The 21,133-nt window shown below is 38.3% G+C and overlaps 1 long non-coding RNA gene across 1 annotated transcript; it reads left to right on the forward strand.

Moving 5' to 3' along the window:
- Positions 1 to 3,013: 3,013 nt before the first annotated feature.
- LOC135967282 (uncharacterized) lies at positions 3,014 to 8,478 on the forward strand. Its single transcript, XR_010581266.2, has 2 exons — positions 3,014 to 3,164; positions 4,352 to 8,478. It is a non-coding gene; the product is annotated as an uncharacterized lncRNA (long non-coding RNA).
- The last annotated feature ends 12,655 nt before the right edge of the window (positions 8,479 to 21,133 follow it).

A 21,133-nucleotide genomic window follows, 5' to 3' on the forward strand; every position in this document is an offset into this window, starting at 1 on the left:
ACAAAGGTTTATTTCTTCTTCATGTAACCTCCACCATGGGTCTCACTGACCCTTTAGGACAGGTATTACCCACAAGGTGACTCAAGGATTCAGGCTGCTTCAATCTTGTGACTCTATCAATTCTACACAAGGTTCCCTCCTCAATAGCAGAGAAGTAGAGCACGTCGGGATTTCACACCTGCTCCTCTGTGTTTCAGCCTGGAAGTGGTGAGCATGCCTTCTGCTCATATAGATTCATTGGCCAGGACTAGTGACATGGCCTCACCTTCTGAAGGTAAGGCCAGGTGAGCAGTTGCCTACAGGAAAAAAAAGTGAGCTGAATGTTGGGAAACATTAGTAATGTCTACTGCAGTCACTTATCCCTACTCCAGGCAAATGGACAAGACAGTAAGAATGGTTGTACTCCATGCACATAGTTTCATCCTTGCAGTTTTGTACAGAAAGAATGGCTTAGAGCTATTTACTCCGGAAGGTATATGTCAGAGCTCCCTGGATGACTTCCCAGGACATACCTCAAACAAAACATGACTATAAGCTTCCTAAAAGTTATTTTCAAACTTAATGAGAGTGTTGTTTCTTAAAGAGATAGTCCACAAATTTATTATGAAGACGCCATAGCTGTAGCTTGCCAAAACTCATACCAAGTGAATACATAACCTCATCCCAAGAGCAAGGGCATATTTAATTAGCTTCCTTTAGGAGTTATATTGATCAAACGACTCAGTTATACAAAACACTGATGACCTCTGCTTACCTATATCTGATACTTATTGGATTCCCACAATTTGCCAAGTATTAGAGAAGGCCTTCTGGAAGAGATAGTCTAAGCTTTCTTTATCATGTTCATTTTCCCACATTATGAGAGTGTCCTTGCCTCCAACTGGCACTGGACAGTCATAGCATTAACACTCACGCTATGGGTTAGTTTTGGTGAGTGGAAGGGAGTGGGGGATAGTTATGCTAACTCAGTCATGGGTAGTGATAAGCACCTGCCCATGATATCACCTAAAGTGATGCTATTACTGTTCATAGCATCTGCTTTCTCTAAACTCCTCTTATGCATGGGGTCCCATTACACAGACTTGCCCTGCACATTAGCGACACTCAGATTCAACACTGTCTTCATCAGCTTCACTTCTCTATCTTCTCTTAGTAGAGGCTCAGTAATTATTTAACATTTTCTGATATGTTAACATCCACAGGAAGGGTTCTTCTTGGGCACTTAAAAGATTCACAAAAGGACTTTTGGGGGGATACAATCCTAGGGTGACCAACTATTTCAGTTTTCCCAGGACTGTCCTGGTATTAGAACTGAAAGTCCTGCATCCCTGGAAACCCCTCAGTCTGGGGCACACTGGGGCGGTTGGTCACCCTACATAAACCCAGTGAAATTATGTGGATATTTTGGTGCACGTACAAATGTACATTTTCCTAGAGAGTCCAGGGGTTTTATTTACATCCTCAAAGGGCTCATAAAAAGTGAATAAAGCCACTGATTTCAATACTGTGGAAGAGCAGAGGATTACAAACTTCTACTATTCTTTCTCACTCCTACAACTCCACAAATGGCTGCATGATTCTATCTCTGTTAGTATTAGGATTAATCTGCAAATAATATGGACAGTACAGAGGATGCTGCAAATACACATTTTACTTCCATTACTTATACTCATTCATTTATTCCACAAACATATGTGGATACTGACCTATACCCAGGCAATAGAGGGGGAGCAAGACAGTTTAGTCCCCGCTTCCCCCAGCTTACAATCTCAATGGGGAACACAAATAGTAAGAAGCGAGGGGATAAATACATTTTTTTCGGACAACAATGGATACCATGAAAAATAGAAAGGGTAATGTGATACATAGAGATGGGAAGAGGCATACTTTAAGGAAGGTGGTTAGGAAAAGCCTCTCTGAGGTAGGAACATTTGTGCTGAGGCCCAGTGAGTCAGGCAGAGGTGTGAAGAAAGTTGTTCAGACAGAGGTGGTGCAGATGCAAAGGCCTTGAGGGAGGAATGAGCTGGAGAAAGAAGGCTGGTGTGATGGGAGCACAGAGAGAAGCAAGCACAATGGTATCAGATGTAGTAGAAGAGATAGAGGCCACGCAAAGAGTCTGAATTTTATTTTCTGTCCAGTAGGAAGCAATTGGAAGTTTTTGAGCAGGGTAGTGACCTGATCTGACTTCCATCCTTTTCACGATCTTCCTGGTTGCTGTAAGGAAAAGGGATTGCAGAGAACAAGAACAAAAGCCAGAGGACCCTTTCTTCCAGGTGAGAGAGAAGAGTGCCTTGGACTCAGGTGTAGGCAGTAGAACTGCAGGGGCACGGTCTGATTGGAGACATATTCTGGAGGCAGAGACAATAGGACTGGATATCAGGAATGAAGGAGAAAGGACAATCAAGAGTAATTCTGTCATTTATTACTTAAATGCCTGTCTCCCTTTCGAGACTACGAGGGCCTTCCTGGCCAGAAGGGTACCTTTCCATGTGCTTCATCAACTAGCACAGGGCTTGGCATATGGTTCTTCTTTAAAAATATTTGTAGGTAATGAATGGATAAGTGAATATAAGACAAATAGAATTTAGTCTCTCTGTTCCTGAAAACAAAAGAGAAAGGACAAATGGGGCGAAGAAGAACTCATAATGTTTGTAGTTACAGCAGCAGCCACTGTTCTGGCCAGGTTATAAAAACATAATTCCTGAGATCTGGTCTCCGGAAGACGGGAGCTAGAATGAATCCTATGCAGACCATAAGAAAGAAAGATGATCTGGGAGAAGCACTGTACTTCCTAGGAAGTACCCAATGCTACTCCACACTGGCCCACATGTGAAGTTCCTATGTTGACCTATTTAGTGTTTCTGAATTGCTCAAAGGTGACTCCTTATGTTGTCTTCCCCATCTTGTTTCCTGTCTTCCCTTCAAGGGATCTTCATATAGTCTATGGATTATCTCCTGATAATAAGGTTATCTAATTGCTCTTCTTTAATATTCTCCTTCAGATCTGAAAACATTTCCCTGTTTCTGTCTGCAGACTTTGACCAGATGAATTTTTTTCCTACATTGACTCATCTAATTCCTACTTGTTTTACAACATGACGGCCTAAATTTGAACGAGATTTTACATATAATCTTCAGGGAAGCTTCTTCATTAACATTTTTAAGTAAGCACTGAAGAGTTTTCTCTTATCACAACAGATGGTGGTGTTATTTTATAGGTATGGAAATCAGTGCTTCATTTCTCAACAACAGTAAGGTCCTCAGCACTGAAATATTTTAATACTTTGTTGTGGGCTTTAAGCACAAGTCCACAAATGAGTTTAATACTTAAATCATGCCCAGTGTCTAGCACATAGTAGAAGCCCAGTAAAATGGCTATTGAGTAACTGAATGAATGGATAAATCAGTCAACCAAAGCATATTTTTATGCAACCTATGCATCATTTCAGCAGACATGTCTGCCAGGCATCCAACATCTTTTGAATTGGTTACAGATGAAAATGTTGACACTGGACCTCACTTCTTAGCAGCTCCTCTTTTCATAGCCGAATAGTCTCCATGCCTGTTTGTCTATATATCACAGAAGCCCATAGAACTGATAGCACAGAAATGATTTAAATCCATCCAGCATCAATGAAATGGATGGTCAAGGCAGCACACCATGGGCGTGGCAGCCCAACAATGTCACAGGTGGTGACAGTTATTTGGTGACAGGTGTTTGGTGACCCAGTTATTGCCTCTCCACAGAAATTTCCTGAATGGAAAATAAAACTAGTGGGCAACATTCATAACATTTGTTTTTATAGCATTATAAAAGTACATGTTAATGTAACAAATAATAAAACATATATAAAATAAAATTTTTAAAGCCACTCCTCAACTCCTTTCCTTCCCCCACCTCCTCATACCCAATTCAAATGGCTACAAAGATTACCATTATCAAGAGATTGATATTATCCTTTCACACATTTTTCTATGCACACATGTTCTTTTCCTTTTATATAACTAGCTATACTATACGTTTTCTGCAACTTGCCATATTTACTTAACAGAAAGTTGTAGACATGATTCCATGTCAGTAGAGAGAGATGTGCTTTTTTCTCTCTAATGGCTTTCACACATGGCATTGTAAGTTGCTTCTAGTTTTTTTTGCTATGAAAAAACAGCACTTTGTGACCATTCTTATACATATATATTTGTGCATTAATTCATAGGATACATTTCTAGAAGTAGAATTGCAAGATAAAGGGTAGACATGTTTAAAATTGTGATTGACAGCCCTTACAAAATGGCTATATCAATTTATATTCTCAGAAAGTCTTTTAATTGGTAAATTTTCCTGAAAATAAAGGTGGAAAAGATGAAGAATGGAAACCAGGAACCTTGACTGGGGAGGTAGAGCAAAGAAGCCACAAAAACAATGGCAAAATCTCTTCACCATCTTGCCTCTGGCTGGACCTGTTGAGCTTGATGCATAGTACCAAAGAACTGAGAGAACAATCTGCTGGTTAATAAACACTTCTCAGCAAGTCAGGGCTTGCGAAGTCAGTTTCTCAGTAATAGATACTTAAAAAAATATAGAAGGCTTGAAGAGAGAATATCTTCTAGTCTACCTATCTGGTTTTGTTCAAGGATCTCTGTACTTCACTCCAGGAGATGAGAGGGCTTTTGGACAAGGTTTTCTTTCAAAAACAACAAGTACAAAATGTTTGAGTGGTGGTAATTTAATTCTAACACCCCTCAGAATTCCCAGAAGAAACAAGATCCAGCGCAATAGATGATTGAGTCATTCCGGCAAAATGGAGTTTAGGGGACTGACGTCGGTAAATTGGCTCTTTCTGGCCTTCCCTAGCTGTATTAATAAAAATCTCATGAAGCCTCTTAACCCTATGCTTGTCAAGCTCTGAAGCAATCCATTGCCATTGCCCTGCTTGAATTTTCCAAGAGTGGAACAAAAAGATATCTGATCCCAAGATAAAATCCCATCACCTGCTGCCAAGAAACTTTCCTCTTGAAAAGCAGGAATGAAAATTAAGTTTGTAAAGGAAAAACAAATGCCAGAAGCAGGAAAGCTTGCCGCTGGTATTTTCTCAAAAGGATCGCCTTCAATGTTAGAAAAACTAGCAACTCCATTTGTATCCCCTCTCCCTTTTCTGAAGTCATTGTCAGCCACGTTTTTTTCCTCTTTTGAGGAGTTTCAGTAATTCATTTCCATGACCCCTGCATTATCCATATCAGCCTGATGAGTTGCCTGTCAATCATACAAATGAGAAATATCTAGAACATACAGGTCAATTCTCATTATTCACAGTAGCTATGATCGATAAAGTTGCCACAAACACTGAATTCAAGAATACTAAACCATTGCTCCAAGTGAAAATACAGGTTCAGTTCCTGCCAGCCTGTGGTCACATTTTCATCAACCGAGCAACACATCACCTTGTTTTATATATGCTTCTGTATAAAGATATCTAGTTTAATATAGATTGTTGATTCACTAATATTGAACTCAGCCAACAGCACTGTGACTCATGCTTGAGGGAAGTTTAACATATATTATTTTCTCCCCAAGGCATATCATAGCCTTCCTGTACTTAGAACACTAGACAGCACTTTAGCACCACACTTGGAGCCATTTTAAATAGCAAAATCACCAACACAAAGCACTAAAACACAGAAAACATGGCACTAAATACACCACATTTGTTTATAGTATGAGAGCTCAAAACAACAAGGTAGAGCACAGCCTTGTTCAGTCTCTGCCAGGAATTTGTGTTGGGTGGCTCAAATTGTTTGCCACTCTGTGCATGCTTGTGAATGATGATGAAAGCACCATGAGTATCGATTTGGGAGTTACAAATGCATTTTAGCAAGCAGGTGGATTCCCAAATATATACAGAATCTGCAAATATTGAGGATTCACTGTATTTCCACTCGGGCCTGGTCAGACCTCCCCATGAGGTAATCTACCCCTCCCTGGCTCTTCTCACCTCCTCTGGGTGTGGACCAGTTTGGCCTGGACAGCTCCAAGAAGTGGGGCACCAGGGAACCTCTTTGTGAAGGTGCCGACCAAGGCACTAAGGAGAGGCAATGTGGAATAAACCATGAAATAACTGTTCCCTCCCCCCAGGCTACTTATCAATACTGGGTGAGAAACAGGCTCACAAATAATGATGTGAAACCCAGCATGGTAAGTGGCATTAAAGACCAATCAGATGAAAGAGATGGTGTAACGCAAGAAGGTGTGAGGTACTTCCTACAGTTTTCCTTAGTATTCTTTATTCTTTTTTTTTTTTTAATTCTCAACTTTTATTTTAGATACAGGGGGTTTATGTGTAAGACTGTTACATGGGTATATTGGACTCAGACAGTAAGCATAGCACCCAATAGGCAGTTTCAACCCATGCCCTCTTCCTTCCCTCCACTTTCTAGGAGTCTGTAATGTCTAATGTTCCCATGTTTATGTCCATATGTGCTCAATGTTTAGCTCCCACTTATAAATTAAAACATACAGTATTTGGTTTTCTGTTCCTTTGTTAATTTGCTTAGGATTGTGGCCTCCAGCTCCACCCACATTGCTGCAAAGGACATTATTTCATTCTTTTAATGGCTGCATAATATTCCATGTTGTATGCATACCATGCTTTCTTTATCCAATCCACTATTAATGGGCACCCAGGCTGATTTCATGTGTTCACTGTTATGAGTATAATTTACTCTTAGTTAAATTTCTTGTATTATAGCACAATAATAATATTTTCAGAGGAGATACTGGAAATAAAATTGTCAGATTCAGCAAATAAAAATATAGACCATCTAATTAAATTTGAATTTTGCATAAACAGCAAATGATCCTTTAGAATGTTTCATGCTTATACTAAATACTTTATACGTATAGGTTGGTATCAGCATCCACTGCCATGCGGGTGAAGAGCTTGGGAGGTGGGAGATGCCTGGAAGCTAAGGGCAAGGGCAAGGTCAGGAGGAGGAAAGGTTTTTCTTCCTAGCTACATTGATTCCTAACCAAAAGTTACTTAGATTTTGCTGAACTACTGAGTTTTTTCTGTCTTTTTTTGTATTTTCTTAAATTTTGTTTTATTATGATAATAACACTTAACATGAAGTCTGCCCTCAAATTCTTAAATGTACAATATGGTATTGTTGACTATATCATACCACAGATCTCTAGAGATTATTTGTCTTGCTTAAATGAAACTTTATGCCTACTGATTAGTCACTTCCTATTTCCTCCTCCCTCAGGCCCTGGCAACTACTGTTCCACTCTTGGGTTCTGTGAATTTGGCTATTTTAGGTACTTCATATAAATGGAATCATACAGTATTTGTCTTCCTGTGACTGGCTTATTTCACTTAGCACAATGTTTTCAAAGTTCATCCATGGCATCACATATTATAGAATTTCCTTCTTTTATAAGCCAAATAGTATTCCATTGTATGTATATGCCACATTTTCTCTATCCACTCACTCACCTGTGGATGGACGTTTAGGTTGTTTCCACAGCCTGACTATTGCGAATAATGCTGAAAGGATTGTGGGTGTGCAGACATCTTTTTGAGATCCTGATTTCAACTCTTCTGGATAAATAGCCAAAAATGAAATTGCTGTTCATCTTTTACATGGGGACAATTAATTCTTCCTCAGTAGGTCATTGGGGTGAACAAGTGAGTCAATGTCTGTAAATCCCCCGCAGAGTGCCCCAAAATGAGAGACATTGCCATTATGCCATTAATGGGCAGAAGTCCAAGGCAAGAGGGAGAACCAGCACCTCTGTGGCCCTCAGAAGCTATGGATGTTTAGGGTTGGTTTGGTTTTGCTTTGTTGTGTCTTTTCCCAAGGCTACTGTGGTGTGGGAAATGCCATCATAGATAGGTACCAAAAATTGTCATGTTTTTCAACATAAGAGAAAATAACTTGCTTTACAATTGTTCTTCTAATTTCCTTAAGGCTGGATCTCACCATGAAAAGTAAAAATGTCAATTACATATCTGCTTGTATGTTGCATCTAACATCCAGATATTTGGAAATATCTGGATATCTAGATGCCAATGTTTCAATTTTTAAAATGGATGCTTCTTGACTTACTATTATATGACCGTGAAACTCCATCTGTTATTTTATATCTTTATAGCATTTCTAAAGTGACTTCTCCACAAATTTGATGTACTTCTTTTTTATTCATTTTTAAAAACTAAGCAACAAGGGGGTTAAATTAAAAAGAACTAATTAAGAATCAAGGCAGGTCACTCTGTAACTTCTCTCAAATGAAAGCATTGCTTTGTGTGGATTTTCTAATTTTTTATACTTGAGAACTCAGGGGTGGCAGCAACATCCTTAAGCAATAACAGTGGAAGTCATTAATCCATTTATTGAACAAATGTTTATATATTGCATGACTGCAATGGGTCAGTCACTGGTTGATGCACTGGAGAAATGGCAATGAACAACAAAAAAGAAAAATCCCTGGTCCTTTAGAGCTTGCATTCAAGGAGCATAGGGTACAGTTAGATAGATAAATAGATATAACAATTGATCTTGGTTCAGTGCCTTCAATACACAACACATCTTCTGACAGAAAGAGAGTTTAGAGCTCGAGAGAGAAACAGGATGGACTAAAAATATAGACACTAGGCCTTCCCACAGGGGTCCTCCACCAGAATGGGACAGACTACATACGGTGCTTAGCACTAGGCAACTGTCGAGGAAAATGGTCAAGATTGAGGTGAACTAATGTAGGCTAACACAGAAACACAGGCAGGGCAGAGGCAGGGTTAGGAGGTAAGGCTGTAGGCATAAGCCTCTCAGCCTTGGTAGTGTCCGGAGCCACTCTCCAACCCCTGCAAGGCCTGGCCAGAAGAGAATAAGGATTCTGCCTTAGATGGCCTGGGGTAGAGAAATGATCGCCAAGGTCTGAAGGTGGGCACAAGGAATGAGGCAGAGGCTTAGGTTCTACAATGGACTATCAGATTGACAGCCTGACCACAGGAGTCGGGAATTCATTTATTCTGTCAATATTTATTGGGTACTGTGTTAGTCCATTTTCATCCTGCTGATAAAGACATACCCAAGACTGGCAATTTACAGAAGAAGGAGGTCTAATGGATTCACAATTTCATGTGGCTGGGGATGCCTCACAATCACACTGGAAGGTGAAAGGCATGTCTCACATGGCAGCAGATAAGGAAAGAGAACTTGTGTGAGGAAACTCCCCCTTTAAAAAACCATCAGATCTCAAAAGACTTATTCACTATCATGAGAATAGCACAGGAAAGACCCACCCCCATATTTCAATTACCTCCCACCAATTCTGTCCGGAACATGTGGGAATTGTGGGAGCTACAACTCAAGATGAGATTTGGATGGGGACACAGCCAAATCATATCAGATACAAACTATGTGCCAGGTACTCTTCTAAGTACTGGGGATACAGCAGTGAATAAGACACAAAAATCACTACCTCATGAAGTTTGCCTTTAGAGATGGACAACAAACCATAAATAAATAAAGCAAAGTAGGAGCACTAGAAAGGTGCCAGCGAGTTTAAACAGAGTGGTCACGGTAGGACTTACTGAGTGGGAAGAGGACGTTCGAGTTATGCTCCGTAAAGATGTGTGGAAGGGAGATATGTGGCTAATGGGCAGAGGGGGGATGATTACAGACAGAGGAACCAGCAAGCACAAAGGCTCCAAGTACACCCAAGGCTCAGGGAGGAGGGCAGTGTGGCTGGAGCAGAGTCAGCTCTGGACAGAGGTAGAGCAGTAATTGCCGAGGCCAGAGAGGCAATGGGGGAATGGGCATGCAAGGGAGAGGGGAGAGCAGAAGATACATAAGTCACCGAGTGAACTTTTGTTTTATTCTCCATGAGACTGGAAAGCCCACTGGAGGGTTCTGAGCAGAGGAGTGCCACGGACGGACTTAGGTTTGGACAAGCTCATTCTGGATGCTGTGCGGAAAGTGACTAGAGTGAAGCCAGGACAGTTGCTAAACTCAAGACCTTAGTGAGGAAGTAAAGTAAAAATGCCGTTAACAGGAAGCTGAGTCAGTCCAGCTACTACCCCTGGTTTCTTACATTCCTTTGTCTAACAAGATTGATGACAGAGCCAAGGGCAGGGCAGTGGCTGCTGCAGCTGGGGACAAAGTGACCTCAGCTGTGAGAGAAACAGGCCAAGAAGACAGGAGTCACAGAGATAGGTGACTCGGCTATCAACCAGTTTCATATCATCACTTCAGGAAGCGTTAAAAAATACGATGCACCTGGGTGACAAAGCGCGACTCCGTCTCAACAACAACAAAAAAATACGATGCAAGACCATGCCCATAGAGATCTCTATTTAATGGTTCTTGGGTGGGGTATATTTTATTAAGTCCCAGGTGAATCTAATGTGAGGCCAGGGCTCGGAACCAGTAATGGGGACCCTTGCAACCTGACACCACAAAAGAGCAAGTGGTCACCCATCCATTCACCACACATTTCTTAGTTATTATGCCCAGCTGGGAGCTATATAGCCTAGCACATAGAAAGTGCTCAGCAGGTATTGACAGTTTACTAGTATTAACAGTGAAGAAGGTAGAAGGCTCTCGCCCTAGGGAGGGATATAGTCATATCTACATTTTGGAAATTTCATCTGGCAATGATAGGCAAAATAATTGTGTTTAGGAAGAGAACCTCACAAAAGGGAGAATGGTTATATCAGGGTTCTTAGCCTTCAGCATGTACCAGAATCACCCTGCGGGCTTGTTAAACCAGACATTGCTGGGCTCTGCCACCAGAATCTCTAATCCAGGCCATCTGGAGAGGTGCATTTAAATATGCATTTCTAACATGTTCCCAGGTGATGCAATGCGGCTGGTCTGAGCACTGCATTTTAAAACAACACTGAGTTAGCATTGGCTATTTCAAATAGTCAGGGGAGAGGTTACAGAAGGGGAAAAACAGAGAGATGCTGTGCAGGTGAATTCAGTAAGGATGCTGCAATGGTTGACTGAGGAGAGGGTTGTGGGAAGGGAAAAGGAGAGGAAGAAGTGCATGATGATGCTGAAGTCAAGATGTGAGTTGCCCAAGATAATGAGCAGCCCCCCTTTTAAGGTTTTATTTTATCTCCTCTGTTAAAAGCAAAAGAGCATCTTTGTTTTCTCTATACAAGCTCTTGCCTTTTCCCCTACTAAATAGTACAATAAATTCCACTGCCTTATTTGTTTCATCAAATAAAAGAATGCCTGCCAATATCTGTGAGGCTAATATTATAGCTCAATTCCAGAACATCTTGTAGTGGTTATTTCTAACATATTCTGGAATCTGTACTTAGGGTACTCAGTGCCTTAACCAACCCACATTTGAAATTGAATTTCTAGTGCACAAGCTTATCAAGGTTATTATGCCTGCAGAAAAATTTATAGCAGATGCAGTCCAGGGGGTCTATCCTCTGATATTTCAATTATTTCAATAATCTATAGAATCAAAAATTGATGATAGAGCTACAAATGTTATCAAAAGTGTTTTTCTATTTTTGACTGACTTTGTGGGTAAATGAAACAATACAAATGGTTTAAAATGTGTTCCTCATGAAGGAATATGAGACTGAAAGACCCACGTTTACAATTTAATAAGTTGGCACAGTGTTCAGGTATGTGTAGTATTTTCCTCATATGCTATTGGGCCACCTAAACATAATTTACTGACTTGTGTTCTATTTTTTCCTGCTGATGAAAGATTCCAGTGATGATTTCACTTTTTTATTCAGCTTTATTGATGCACAGTTGACATACAATAAATACACATACAATACCTACATGTATGAAATTTGATGATTGGTGACCTATGTAAGCACCTGTGAAACCATCACCACAAGCAAGATAAAGAATGTATTCATCTCCCGCTAGGTTTCCTTGGGTCCTTTTGTAATTCCTCTCTTACTGTTCTGTCACTAGAAACCATTGAACCATTTTCTGTCACAATAGATATGTTTGTGTTTTCCAGAATTTTAAATACATGGAATATTAGAATATGTACCCTTTTTCCTCTGGTTCTTTTATTTCACATACTTAGAGATTCACTCGTGGTGTTTTGTGTATCACTAGTTTATCCTTTTAATTGCTGAGTAGTAGCCTGTTGCATAAATGTACCATTATTTGTTTATCCATTCACCTATTGATGATCATCAGGATTGTTTCCAGTTTCTGGCTATTACCAATAAAGCTGCTATGAGTCTTTGCACACAAGCTTCATGTGTACATATTTTCAATTGTCTTGGGTAGATACCTCAAAGTAGAATGGCTGGATCATATGATAAGTTTTACTTTTTAAGAAACTGCTGAACAGTTTTCTTCAAAGTAGTTTTAATCATTGTACATTTCTACCAGTATGAGTTGCAGTTCCTCCATGTCCTCACCAATGCTTAAGGTAGTCAATCTTTATCATTTTAGCCATTCTACTATGTGTTAGTGGTGTCAATATGTGGTTTCAATATGTGTTTTCTAATAGCCAGAGCTTAAGACTGGCAAAAATGTCATTCTGGTTTTCAAAGGGAAGGAAAGAATGGGGTATAAATATAGAAGCCAGTAAAGTCCATATCAGTTCCTGTCAAAACTCCATAAAAATTAATCAACCAAGTAGTTAATAAATATTTAGAAAAGACTGGCACTATTGCTAGCTGCCAACCTGGGTTTAGTATCAATAACACATTCCGAGCAAAGACTATTAATATTTTGATAAGGTGTTATTGATCAGTAGATTAGAGGGATGATGTAGGATATAATCACAGAACACAGTCATCAAAACATCACAGTTGCTTTTCATTATGAGAAATGTTTATGTGCTCCTAGGTTTTTATAACACGAGCACCTTCGTGTCTTTCTCTGTTTGCCAGCCTTGTGTTTCTCCATACTCTTATTCTGCTTCATTTGTTGTTGGGTTAAATCCAAGTCTCTCAACAACCTCATGTTTGATGATACTAATTTCTGTTTCAGTGTGTGCTTTTCCATTTACAATGGCCCTCTTCCAATCTTCTACATATTTTTCCATTAAATCTAGTTGTCAACTCAGTATATTTTATGAAAAATAATTTGTACATTGCTTGCCCGTAAATTTTTATAACTTTCTAGCTGGATGGCTTAAACATAATAGCCTATTATATATGCTTGTTTATTACCTATCTTTTGAATATTCAGTTCAGGGGCAATCTTACTATCCTAGTCAAAAGGTCTATATCTGCAAATACATTATGATTTTCTTTATCCCTTTCATACATGAGTATTAAACTTGGTTCCATTTTAGCTTTATTTTCAGGTTTACTTGTGCCTCCTAATCTTAAAGCAGTTCTGAATTTAAGTAGGTCTTAATTTACATAAAGTGTCTTATTATTAAAATTGAATAGTCTCCCAAACCTGCTTTAGTTGTCAGTAGGAAGCATATTAGAGGGAGTTTTCCTAAATGGGGAAGGGAAAAAATAATCTCCTTATGAATAAAGGGTGGTCATGGGGATTTTCCCCAGAATTCTCCCAAGATGCTTCCAGAAATCAAGCACGCTGTGCCTTGCTGCATATTCCTAATGGTTTCTAGAGGAGAAAATAGGACTTTAGCCAGGTCAAAATAAGTAAATTTTTTTCTCCGTGGTCAAAAAGGAAAATTAGAAAGATTGTTCACTGTTCTCTCTTTCCCAAATCAGGAAACTATCAACGAAATTGTCCAGTACAATGGAAAGAACTAGCAAAGAAACTGGAGGTCACAGAAGCTGCAATTACTGAAAGAGGAATCTCTAGGCATAGAAAATAAAGCTGTTATGCAGATATAGAAACAAGACAAGATTGGAAACTATGTAGCCAGAAATAATTAAAAATTTATGTTTTCATGTTTTTATGAGGATTATTCCCCTTAGGTCATTAATATATTACAAAAAATATTCTAAATATATTTAAGAAGTGAATTTGCAGTACCTGAAAAACAAGATCACATCCAAATAAGACTGCAAGTATGTCACTTGCCCATTCCTTGCCTGGAAGGCAGTCACTTTTCTGGGTATTGCTTGTTTACTAATGCCCTGTAACTTGAATTAGTAGAGTCTATAGCAGCGTTTCTTAAACACGCAGTTCTAGTATCATAATCAGCTAAGGATCTGCTAAATCTAGATACTTATGCTCACTACAAGCCCTCTGACCCTCTGGAGGGAAAATCTAGCATTTTTATTAAGTATCCAAGTAATTCACCTCCTCACTTAAGTTTGAAAATCGCTGCTTTAAACCTCTGAAGAGGATCTGTTATAGCTACAGTCTGGTTCTAACAAATGGGATCATTACTGATACAAGAGTAATTATTGAATATTTTTTATTTTGAAATCAAGTTGTAGCTTTTAAATCATGCTAACCTATTATCTTAAATCTACTTCCAGATTTGAAATTTCCTAAAGACAACTGGAGATTTTATTAGGATGAACTTCTGATATGTTTTATATATATATATATATATATATATATAAGGCGCTCCACATTCAATTTCTTACATATGAATATGTACATCATGATCTGTCTTTACACATGAGTGCTTTGCAAGCAAATGCTTGATGGGACCATAGGACTAATTCATCTTAAACTAATTCATCTTAAAAACTTTCTTCAATATGCCAAGTTTAGTGCCTGGCATATAGCAAGCACTCAGAAAATATACACTTAATAAGGAAATAAATGAATGAATGAATATTGCTCATCTCATCTTTTCTACCCTTTCCTGACCTCAAAATCTTCTGTATTCTTCTCACAGTTAACTACTATTATCATCCACCCGCATTTCCAAGCCATCATTTACAGATGATTGGTCACTGAATTCACTCATGTGTGTTCGCGTAGAAATTTCTCACTGCCTCATAACTTCAAGGTTGGGTTATATGACATATTGATAGAAAGACTAATCAAATTATGTAAAGATGACCAGCATATATGTATCTAAGAATATATCCGATAAACATAAAAACATCATCCTCAGAGTGAAAATAAATCATTATAACTCAATTTTAACACAATTTTAACACAAGGAATTTTTTAATCAAGTAAAAAGGAGCAAAGATTATAGGAGACTTCAATAACACGATTAATCGTTACAAACCAATAGACGTAGAGAAACTTACACCCAACAGAGAATCCACATTGGTTTTGAGGAAACATGAAATATTCACAAAAGTCTTTGTGTGCCAAATTTCAAATAATTAACCTCATTAAGACTATGTTCATCATGTAATTAAATTAGAATCCAACACAGAGAATTTATTTAGACTCACATGGATCTCATTGATCTATTTATTTCTCCTGGTGCTTCCATTATATTGCTTTTTTATCAATCTGGGTTTGCAATACAACCTACTATCTGTCAAGCTGAGCCTTTCTGCTTTGCCCTTCCTTTTCAAAGTTGACATAGCTTTTTATGCAACTGTCCTATAAGTTTTAGAAAGTCAAGTTGCCCAAAAAATTGTACTGTGATTTATATTGAAATTGCGTTAGATTTAGAAATTAGTTTGGGAGCAATCAAAGTTTTTACTATAAAATACAGTTTTTACTTATAAAATACAGTTTTATAAGATATATTGAAGTATATGTTTCTTTAACGTCTAATTACGTTACAATCTGAATTCCTAATTTCTACTAATTTGACAGGCCAGGTTAAAAGGTAGAAGTGAGGAAAGTATTTCATGACTGGCTTATACTGTGACCTCATTTCCTACTATTTCACTCTTATTCTTGACAAGAAGAAAAACATAATATCCTTAAAATCAAATTTAAAAATCAAATATTGGACTCAGAATGAGTTCAGAGTATTTCTGATTTATTAGTTGTGATAGTTTTCTGCCGCCATGGGGAATGGTACCAAGCCCTTGGCAAATTGTGCTTTCGGTGGTATTATGGGAACCAGGCATCTTTCTGTGAGCCCAGAGAAAGGCAAGAGCAACAAATTAAGCCTTCAAAGGACAAAAAAGGTTCCAGCCACTAAAGTTAATTTTCATTTATCCAAAGAGAAAGAAATGAGCTTTCATAAACACTCTCAAATTTTGCTACAGTTATATAAAGCCTCAAAATGAGACGAATTCAAACTCATTAAGTCACCTGCTAATCATGAATCTTCTTGGCTGTTTGATTTTCATCCTCCTGACTGTTCTGTTAACCTAGTGAGCTTGGGATCATGCCTGCAGGGTGATTTTTCACAACCAATGCTCACTGATTTCAGGCTCCAAACACAGTGACTTTTTTAAGCTATAAGGTTTGTGTGGGATTTGTATTCCTATGAGATAGAACACTTTTCTAGACATCATTGCTTTAAACAAGTTGCACTGACTTTGCTAATTCCAAGATGGCACTGCCTCTAATCTTGTCTTTTAAAACTCCAGAACGGAGCTGTACTGAGCACCACTGAGCCGCCTGACAAAATTCATTTTGTGAAAACCACGACCTAATACCCTCCTATAGTCAAAATGGCTAACTCATTGTGGAACATACTAATAAAGACTCTTTTTGTCTCAAATGATAGAAATACAGCATAAACTAGTTTGAACAAGATTGAGGTTATTGTCTCATAGACTCCAGGAAAGAGTGGGACAAAGGAAGGCCTTTGTAAAGTCAGATACAGCTGCTTTAGGGACTATTGGAACCAGCAACCCAAATAGTATAGAACCCATCCCTTTTCTCTGCTCCTTACCTGTTTCTTTTAGATTAAAAAAAAAAGTTAAGTTTTATTCTCAATAACTAAAGACAGCTTTATTTCCCATCATGGGAAACACAGGTACCAAAATCTCCAAAGTAATATTTCTAATAACTTATAACACAGAATAAGAAGTCATATTCTCAGTTCCAGTCAAAACCTGGGAAAAATGGTGCTGACTCAGTTTGGGTAAGATGTTCACCCACAGGGATAAGGTTGTCTAAAACCAAGGTAGCTCTTACAACAGCCATAGAGATGAGAAACATGCTAAAGAAAGGGGTGCTGAGCAGAAACTATCATGGTCATTCACAGAGCACTAGTAGTAAATGTATTGGAATAAAATTAAGTTAATCTGGCCTTCTATGAAACTTATTGTCTCTCCTTCTGGAATACAATATAAAAGATTTTTAGTTCAACCCAGCAAAAACCCAATAGATGTAGAAAAGCTTTAGACAAAGGAACAAATTAAGGCAAAAAGCATAACTGGAGACAGAGAGTCTCTTCATAATGGCAAAAGGTTTTCTTCAACAGGAATACATAAAGCTTCTAAATTTATATACACCTAACTTGACATCAAAATATATCAGGCAAAATCAACACAAGGAAAAGACAAAGTCGCATATTTAAAAACAACTTCTTAGCTAAAACATGCCAATTTAATCCAAATTACCTTGACTACCAGTGCCAAGAGCAAATGTCTCATGTAACAATTCTTAAAAGCTGAGCTGCTTGAGACATCGTTGGCAGATAATGCCAGAGAAATCCTGTTTCTAGCGTAAAGGGACTAGGTATAATAGTGCACTATGTCAAGAATATAGGTTTAACCATCACTAATCCTACTACTGGATGTCATGTAGTGGTTGGGTGGTTTAAAAACAATATGGCAAATACATGTTTGCCTTAGTTTTCTGACATATAAAATAAACCCAAGCAATTCCATGACACGTTCAAGAGAATATCTTCTTGTGGAAAGGTTGGTCACATAAGCTCAGAGGTAGCCTCATCTCACAGAGTAGACAGAGATTTCAGAAGTTAGAGAAAGCAAGCCATTTATATTTCTTAGGGATTTAGAAATATTTTAAAAATAAGTAATAAATGCCAAAAAAGAGTTGTGAAATTTTTAGAATATAACTTTAAATATTATATTTAACAAATCAATACTTTCAACATGATTAAAATCATTGTGTGTGCATGCAGGGGTGTGTGTGTGTGTAAGAAAATATTGTAAACTGTAAATTGGAGGATCTTGGTAAATGTGAAGTCCAGGCTGAATAACCCTCTCCCCTAACCCCATACCCATCTCCCTCCTTCCCCTGACCAAGACCCACCGGAGGCCCCAGGACATGGGTGCTCTAGCTTTAATTTAAATATGATATACCTAATGGATTGATCTTGAGACTTAAGCTCATTGGGATAATATCTTACTCAGATTAAGATCTGCATTGCTTTCTTCAAATGTTAAATCCTTTGTCTAGGATCAGATAATTCCCACAAAACTACAGGTGGAATGATTACTAAATGGGAACCTTCTAATCAGGAATTCCTACTTAAACATGTAAGTTGAACCTATAGCAAAGCTTTCCTGGGACTGCTCATTTTGAATACTCATAATAGTAAAAGGGGATAGAATTCACAGACAATAAAGGGAGATTCTAGCAAAGGCCAGAGAACCAGCTTTGATGACCAAAATGTATTCTTATTGGAAATCACTGAGAGAAATCAGCTTTGAGAAGTTCGGTCTTTTGCACACAATCCCGCAGTTAGTAATTAGTTGAGGCAACATACGCTCCTGTTGTCTGGTTCTAAGACCCACAGGCTTTCTGTTACACCTACACTGGCTTACTGTATTCAGATATGTTTGTTAAATTTACTTTTTCATTTCTTTCTTCTTTTCATGCAATCATACAGTTAATAAATAAATCTTTGCTAACCATAAAGGCACTGTGCTAGGTCTAGAGATACAGAGGGGAACGAAACAAGGCCACTGCACTCATGAAGCATACAGTCTAAGAAGAAGACATAATGCAACATTAAAAAGTTGATATAGGTCCAGCCTGGGCAACATAGTGAGACCTCATCTCTATAAAAAACAAAAATTATTAGCAAGGCATGGAGGTGCATGCCTGTAGTCCCAGTTACTCAGGAGGCTGAGGTAGGAGGATCACTTGAGCCTGGGAGGTTGAGGCTGCAGTGAGCCATGACTGTGCCACTGCACTGTGGCCTAGGCAATAGAGTAAAACCCTGTCTCAAAAAATGCTAATATATTTGTGCTAAGAAGAAATAGAGGGATTTGGACACTATACAACTGTAAGAAAAATATTTCAAGCAATAGTAACTAAACAAATGCAAGTGTTTGAGACAAGAGTAAAGAGATTAAGGCTCACCTGGTTTCTACATATATTATTATTATACTCATGTAACTTTGTAAATTATTTCATCCTGCTTAATTTAGTAAATAGATGGTAGGTAAGTAGGTAGACACACAGATATATAGATAGATGACTGATGAACGGTGATAGATAAATGGATGATAAGCCATATAGAAAGAGAGGCAGGGAAGGAAAGAAGAAAAGAAAACCACCCACAACTCAAAAGGAAAAAAGCAAGAACACTTTGGACCATACTCCTTCTAGCATGCCCCAAATTTTCTTTAGCAACATTACCAGAAATTGTTGCTGCTGTAACTGATGGTTTGATGGTCTAATGCTAGGTCATTTATTGTTAAGACTAAGCCACTCCTGTGTAACTTCTCTGGGAACCCAGTTTATGTTTCTGCCTTTACACTATTTCTCATCAAATGCAATTCTGAGCAGTAATCGAGCCTCTGCCAAAGCTGGGATGTGACAACGATGTAAATAGTGTGGATGTCAAAACTTCCCCTTGTTTTCTGTTTTTAATATTATACTCTTCAACTTTCCATGAGTTCAGACTGACCTTCTGGTTATTAGTCTAAATTAGTGAACTGGGTATTTTATAGGTAGTCAAATGGAATCTATCATCCCTTAACGTATATCATATTCTTTAGGCACATGGCATGAGAGTTCATTTAGATAAACAGATGGCAGGACAAAGTACAGCTGGGTTAGTCAGAGACCACTCATTCTCTGAACCATCAGAGGGCAGAAACTTTAACCCAAACATACCAGCTATTCTGTTCTAAGCCTAAAAAGAATATATATTCGAGAAATGGATCTCCTCATATCCCCAGGCATTTTTATCCTTATTACTTTTTAAATTAAAAGAAATTTCATTTTGGCTTTCTTTATTATTCCTTCATGAATCCATTGCATTAACACTTGCTAAGAACCTTCCATGTTCCAATTGCTAGTGAAGGGCTAAGGAAAAAAAAATCCATGAGCCATTGGTCCTACCCTGCAGAAGCTCTCTTCATTCGCAAACTCCTGGGTGAGCCCAGGCAGAAAGGCGTGTCTGTTCACCATGTATTATGTAAGAGTCCTACCAGTCTAAGCAGACTTGTTTATTTAACTTTCTTATATAGCTGCATATTCTAGGTCTCTAGTTCTGTCTGGGCTTAGGTTTCCATAATTCACATGAATTTTCATAGTTTCACATTTCTGTAACTCCTTGTATCAAATGAAAACATAGAAGCACTCAGAAAAATAATAGCTCACATCTTTGAAAAATGTAAGAAAGTAGAATAGCAGTAGGGAAAAAGGCCTTATTAATACCAATTTTATTATCTTAGCTCTATCTTAAATAAATGGAAGTGGGTACTAAGGAATGCATTTGGCTTTCTAGAAACAGATGTTACTCTCATTTGGGTACTAGAGTTTAACAACTGCTTTTGGAAGTACCAAACAATGTCATCCAATTTCTTTATGAAACCAACACTTTTTAATAATTATGGACCAGGAATTGTGCCAGGCACTAGTGATAAACAGATAAATGTGACCCAGTTCCTATCCTCAAAGAACTATGCTTATCAGCTACCTCCTAAGGCAGTTCATTGTTCCTTGTGGCTTCGTAAGTGTTGGTACTTACTACCGCCTAAAAATGTATCTCACCAGATGACATTGTCAGGATGATAATGCATCTCTACCCTAAGCCATAGACCAGAATTACTCAGGAGCTTACAGAAATCTGGAAATAAAAACAAGTAGGCAAGGGCATCACACTGCAGGCTCTAATTGAGTCCATAGGAAATGTGCAGCCTGCCTCTTAATTTGGAAACCAAACACAGATTGCAAGCACTTACAGGAAGAAACAGTTTTTGGAGGTTATAGAGGAAAGTGATGAATGATGAACAAAATGTGATTTTTGAGGGTTGTGAAAGGCCTGGGGAATGATGAGTCACATAGCCCTGATAAGATGTCAGAAAATCAGATTTGACTTTTCTAACACTTCCTCCCTAAAAGGACTAGAGAAAGGAGGGGTATCACCCAATTCCATCAGCACTGTGTTCATAATATTTAATAA

Source organism: Macaca fascicularis, chromosome 14 (genome assembly GCF_037993035.2).
Source record: "Macaca fascicularis isolate 582-1 chromosome 14, T2T-MFA8v1.1".
In the NCBI taxonomy this organism is placed as follows: Eukaryota; Metazoa; Chordata; class Mammalia; order Primates; family Cercopithecidae; genus Macaca; species Macaca fascicularis.